Genomic DNA, 6,000 nt, shown 5'->3' on the forward strand with positions numbered 1-6,000 from the left:
AGGAAGAAGAGGGGGAGGAAATGAATGAAGAGAGGGAGGGAAGGGAGGGAGGGAGTAAGGAAGGATGGGCAGGAAGGGAAGAAGAAAGGAAGGGAGGATGGGCAGAGGGGAGGAGGAAGGAACGAAGGAAAGGTAGAAGAGAGGGAATGGAGGGAGGAAGGAAGAAGAGGGGGAGGAAATGAAGGAAAGGTAGAAGAGAGGGAATGGAGGGAGGAAGGAAGAAGAGGGGGAGGAAATGAATGAAGAGAGGGAGGGAAGGGAGGGAGTGAGGAAGGATGGGCAGGAAGGGAAGAAGAAAGGAAGGGAGGATGGGCAGAGGGGAGGAGGAAGGAACGAAGGAAAGGTAGAAGAGAGGGAATGGAGGGAGGAAGGAAGAAGAGGGGGAGGAAATGAATGAAGAGAGGGAGGGAAGGGAGGGAGTGAGGAAGGATGGGCAGGAAGGGAAGAAGAAAGGAAGGGAGGATGGGCAGAGGGGAGGAGGAAGGAACGCGGGAAAGGTAGAAGAGAGGGAATGGAGGGAGGAAGGAAGAAGAGGGGGAGGAAATGAATGAAGAGAGGGAGGGAAGGGAGGGAGTAAGGAAGGATGGGCAGGAAGGGAAGAAGAAAGGAAGGGAGGATGGGCAGAGGGGAGGAGGAAGGAACGCGGGAAAGGTAGAAGAGAGGGAATGGAGGGAGGAAGGAGGAAGAGGGGGAGGAAATGAATGAAGAGAGGGAGGGAAGGGAGGGAGTGAGGAAGGATGGGCAGGAAGGGAAGAAGAAAGGAAGGGAGGATGGGCAGAGGGGAGGAGGAAGGAACGAAGGAAAGGTAGAAGAGAGGGAATGGAGGGAGGAAGGAAGAAGAGGGGGAGGAAATGAATGAAGAGAGGGAGGGAAGGGAGGGAGTAAGGAAGGATGGGCAGGAAGGGAAGAAGAAAGGAAGGGAGGATGGGCAGAGGGGAGGAGGAAGGAACGAAGGAAAGGTAGAAGAGAGGGAATGGAGGGAGGAAGGAAGAAGAGGGGGAGGAAATGAATGAAGAGAGGGAGGGAAGGGAGGGAGTAAGGAAGGATGGGCAGGAAGGGAAGAAGAAAGGAAGGGAGGATGGGCAGAGGGGAGGAGGAAGGAACGAAGGAAAGGTAGAAGAGAGGGAATGGAGGGAGGAAGGAAGAAGAGGGGGAGGAAATGAATGAAGAGAGGGAGGGAAGGGAGGGAGTAAGGAAGGATGGGCAGGAAGGGAAGAAGAAAGGAAGGGAGGATGGGCAGAGGGGAGGAGGAAGGAACGAAGGAAAGGTAGAAGAGAGGGAATGGAGGGAGGAAGGAAGAAGAGGGGGAGGAAATGAATGAAGAGAGGGAGGGAAGGGAGGGAGTGAGGAAGGATGGGCAGGAAGGGAAGAAGAAAGGAAGGGAGGATGGGCAGAGGGGAGGAGGAAGGAACGAAGGAAAGGTAGAAGAGAGGGAATGGAGGGAGGAAGGAAGAAGAGGGGGAGGAAATGAATGAAGAGAGGGAGGGAAGGGAGGGAGTAAGGAAGGATGGGCAGGAAGGGAAGAAGAAAGGAAGGGAGGATGGGCAGAGGGGAGGAGGAAGGAACGAAGGAAAGGTAGAAGAGAGGGAATGGAGGGAGGAAGGAAGAAGAGGGGGAGGAAATGAATGAAGAGAGGGAGGGAAGGGAGGGAGTAAGGAAGGATGGGCAGGAAGGGAAGAAGAAAGGAAGGGAGGATGGGCAGAGGGGAGGAGGAAGGAACGAAGGAAAGGTAGAAGAGAGGGAATGGAGGGAGGAAGGAAGAAGAGGGGGAGGAAATGAATGAAGAGAGGGAGGGAAGGGAGGGAGTAAGGAAGGATGGGCAGGAAGGGAAGAAGAAAGGAAGGGAGGATGGGCAGAGGGGAGGAGGAAGGAACGAAGGAAAGGTAGAAGAGAGGGAATGGAGGGAGGAAGGAAGAAGAGGGGGAGGAAATGAATGAAGAGAGGGAGGGAAGGGAGGGAGTAAGGAAGGATGGGCAGGAAGGGAAGAAGAAAGGAAGGGAGGATGGGCAGAGGGGAGGAGGAAGGAACGAAGGAAAGGTAGAAGAGAGGGAATGGAGGGAGGAAGGAAGAAGAGGGGGAGGAAATGAATGAAGAGAGGGAGGGAAGGGAGGGAGTAAGGAAGGATGGGCAGGAAGGGAAGAAGAAAGGAAGGGAGGATGGGCAGAGGGGAGGAAGGAACGAAGGAAAGGTAGAAGAGAGGGAATGGAGGGAGGAAGGAAGAAGAGGGGGAGGAAATGAATGAAGAGAGGGAGGGAAGGGAGGGAGTAAGGAAGGATGGGCAGGAAGGGAAGAAGAAAGGAAGGGAGGATGGGCAGAGGGGAGGAAGGAACGAAGGAAAGGTAGAAGAGAGGGAATGGAGGGAGGAAGGAAGAAGAGGGGGAGGAAATGAATGAAGAGAGGGAGGGAAGGGAGGGAGTGAGGAAGGATGGGCAGGAAGGGAAGAAGAAAGGAAGGGAGGATGGGCAGAGGGGAGGAGGAAGGAACGAAGGAAAGGTAGAAGAGAGGGAATGGAGGGAGAAGGAAGAAGAGGGGGAGGAAATGAATGAAGAGAGGGAGGGAAGGGAGGGAGTAAGGAAGGATGGGCAGGAAGGGAAGAAGAAAGGAAGGGAGGATGGGCAGAGGGGAGGAGGAAGGAACGAAGGAAAGGACGGAAGGTAGAAGAGAGGGAAAGGGGGGAGGAAGGAAGGAAGAAGGGGGGGGAGGATGAACCTGGCAGCCTTCAGGTCAGCAACCCAACCTTCAAGTCACAAGGCTTTCATCCCCTAGGCCAGTGATGGTTAACCTATGACACGCGTGTCAGCACTGACACGCCTAGCCATTTTTGCTGACACGCTGCCGCCTGCAGATTGATTGGATGACTATGTCTTTTGTGGCCAAATCTGGTGTGATTTGGTCCAGTGGTTTTGTTGTTTACTCCATGGGAATTATGCACATTACATATATATATCATTCTATTATTATTCTATTACTATTGTAGTATATTATCAAATTATTACTATTATATTATTCATTATTCGTGACTACATTGAAACTAGAATAGAAAGAAATAAGCGTGGAAACTGCAAGACGTACCATAGATTGTTGTACATGGAAATAATGGTAGTAAATAGTTTTTGATTTGTTTAATACAGTTATATATTACAATTATATATTTTGTTATTTAAACTATATAAATTGTGAAATTATGTTTTTTTTCCTCGAAGTGACACACCACCCAAGTCATACTAGGTTTTTTTGGTGAATTTTGACACAACAAGCGCAAAAGGTTGCCCATCCTTGCCCTCGGCCAGTGATAGCCAACCTATGACACGCGTGTCAGCACTGACACGCCTAGCCATTTTTTGCTGACACGCTGCCGCCTGCAGATTGATTGGATGACTATGTCTTTTGTGGCCAAATCTGGTGTGATTTGGTCCAGTGGTTTTGTTGTTTACTCCATGGGAATTATGCACATACATTTATATATATTTTTTCTCATTCTATCCGGTGTCGGCGGTGGCCGGGAGGGCCTTTGCACAACTCAAACTTGTGTGCCAACTGTGACCATACCTCGTGAAGTCTGATTTGACCACGGTGGTCCATGCCTTAGTTACCTCTAGACTGGACTACTGTGACGCGCTCTACATGGGGCTTCCCTTGAAGACGGCTCGGAAATTACAACTGGTCCAACGCTTGGCTGCCAGATTAATAACGGGGGCGAGTTACAGGGAGAGATCCACTCCCTTGTTTAAGGAGCTCCACTGGCTGCCGTTCATTTTCCGGTCCCAATTTAAGGTACAAACTATCATTTATAAAGCCCTAAACGGTTTGGGACCCGCCTACCTTTGTGACCGTATCTCCTACCATAAACCTGCCCGATCTCTTCAATCATCAGGGGAGGCCCTCCTGTCGCCACTGCCCATATCTCAGGCCCGCCTTGTGGGAACAAGGGAGAGGGCCTTTTCTGCGGTGGCCCCCCGTTTGTGGAACTCACTGCCCAGTGAAATCAGGCAAGCCCCCACTCTTTTAGCCTTTAGGAAAGATTTAAAAACATGGCTCTTCCGGTGTGCCTTCGGAGAGTAACTGTTACACACTTCCTTTGTTACTCTCCCCAACATCTATCCTCTAGACTGTTTCTCTATCTTATGTCCCTGTTCCCCATGGTTTTTATTCTTATCTCTTTCTCACCCCAAGTTTTAACTGAGTGTTCATGTGGCCCGCCCTGTTATATTGCTTTTTTGTGCAATATGTTGTACTGTACATTATTATTTATTGTATTGTTAATTGTATTATGATATGTCGTTTTTATATTTTGTTATATTGTACTGTCCTGGGCATGGCCCCATGTTAGCCGCCCCGAGTCCCCGTTGGGGAGATGGTGGCAGGGTATAAATAAAGTTTATTATTATTATTATTATTATTATTATTATTCTATTATTATTGTAGTATATTATTAAATTATTACTATTATATTATTATTATATTATTCATTATTCAGGACTACATTTATTTCTTTATTTTATTACAATATTTATATCCCACCCTTCCACCCAACAGGGGACTCAGGGCGGCTTACAATAAAACGCATATATAAAAATTATACAGTGCAATATAAATCAGTTAAAAATTATTATTAACTTACATCAGTATTCATAAAACACATTATAAAATACAGGTAGGCATGTTCAGTTCAAAAAACTGCGTCTGTCGATTGAGTTCCAGCGTACATGATAATAATTAATGCTGCCAATTATTATTCAAATAATACATTGAAACTAGAATAGAGAGAAATCAGCGTGGAGACTGCAAGAGGTACCATAGATTGTTGTACATGGAAATAAGGGTAGTAAATAGTTTTTGATTTACTCCTTCCTTATTATCCAACATTTTCGCTTATCCAACGTTCTGCCGGCCCATTTATGTTGGATAAGTGAGACTCTACTGTACACTTAAAGCATATTGTAACATGGTGATTGGGCCTGGGCTGTGGCGCAGGCGGGAGAGCAAGCCAGCTGTAATTAACTGCAATGAATCACTCTGACCAGGAGGTCATGAGTTCGAGGCCGCTCGGAGCCTATGTTTGTTTGTCTTTGTTCTATGTTGAAAGGCATTGAATGTTTGCCTTATTATGTGTGCAATGTGATCCGCCCTGAGTCCCCTTCGGGGTGAGAAAGAAGGACGGAATATAAATGATGTAAATAAATAATAAAAATTATATATTACAATTCTATATTTTTGTTATTTAAACTATATGTATATCGTGAAATTATGGGTTTTTTTCTTGAAGTGACACACCACCCAAGTCATGCTAGGTTTTTTGGTGTCTTCCAAGGAGAGGCCGGCGGGCCATCTGCCGGGGCTGCTTCCGTGGCGAAGGCGCCCCTTCCCTTCACGCGCCAGGGCCAAGGCCGCGGAAAGAGAGCCCCGGGGGCCCCGGTGCTTCCTTCCCGGGCGAAGGCAGGCCCCGCCCCCCCTTCCCCCCCCCTCAGGGGAGATGATGAGCATCATCATCATCATCATCATCATAAAAACCCAGCAGATCGATCTCTTTGGCTGCGTCATACAATACCGTGTGTGTCAATAATAATAATGATGATGATAATAATAATAATAATGATAATAATAATCTACACACCTCTCTCTCTCTCTCTCTCTCTCTTCAGCCGACGCCTCACGAAGGAAAAAATGGCGGCGGGCGGGCGGGCGGGAGGGAGACCAAGAAGAAGCCCGCCTCTTCCGCCTTCGTCTTCTTCCCTTGAACCGGCCTCCGCCTTCCCATTGGCTGGGTCAGTGACGCCCCGCCCACCGGAGGTCCCCATTGGCTGCCTGCGCTCTCCCGCGCTGATTGACGCCTTGCAAGGCGAGACCGAGATGGAGAGAGAGAGGGGGGGAATTCCTCTTCCGGGAGGCCCTTCTTCCTCTTCGGAGGGCGGCAGACTCTATGCCCTTAACTCTTGCCTTCCTGGATGACAGGCTGCATCACAGACACACACACACTGTCAGTTCGCTTTAAACTACAGC

At 48.8% G+C, this 6,000-nt stretch overlaps 1 protein-coding gene across 1 annotated transcript in view; it reads right to left on the reverse strand.

Moving 5' to 3' along the window:
• LOC103281173 (oocyte zinc finger protein XlCOF6-like) overlaps positions 1-5,704 on the reverse strand; it is a 43,563-nt gene extending 37,859 nt beyond the window's left edge. Inside the window, exon 1 of the mRNA XM_062977030.1 lies at positions 5,615-5,704. The gene's annotated coding sequence lies outside the window, so the exon portion shown is untranslated. The remainder of the gene's footprint in view (positions 1-5,614) is intronic.
• Between the last annotated feature and the right edge of the window lie 296 nt (positions 5,705-6,000).

The sequence above is a fragment of the Anolis carolinensis genome, chromosome 3 (assembly GCF_035594765.1).
Source record: "Anolis carolinensis isolate JA03-04 chromosome 3, rAnoCar3.1.pri, whole genome shotgun sequence".
NCBI lineage: Eukaryota > Metazoa > Chordata > Lepidosauria > Squamata > Dactyloidae > Anolis > Anolis carolinensis.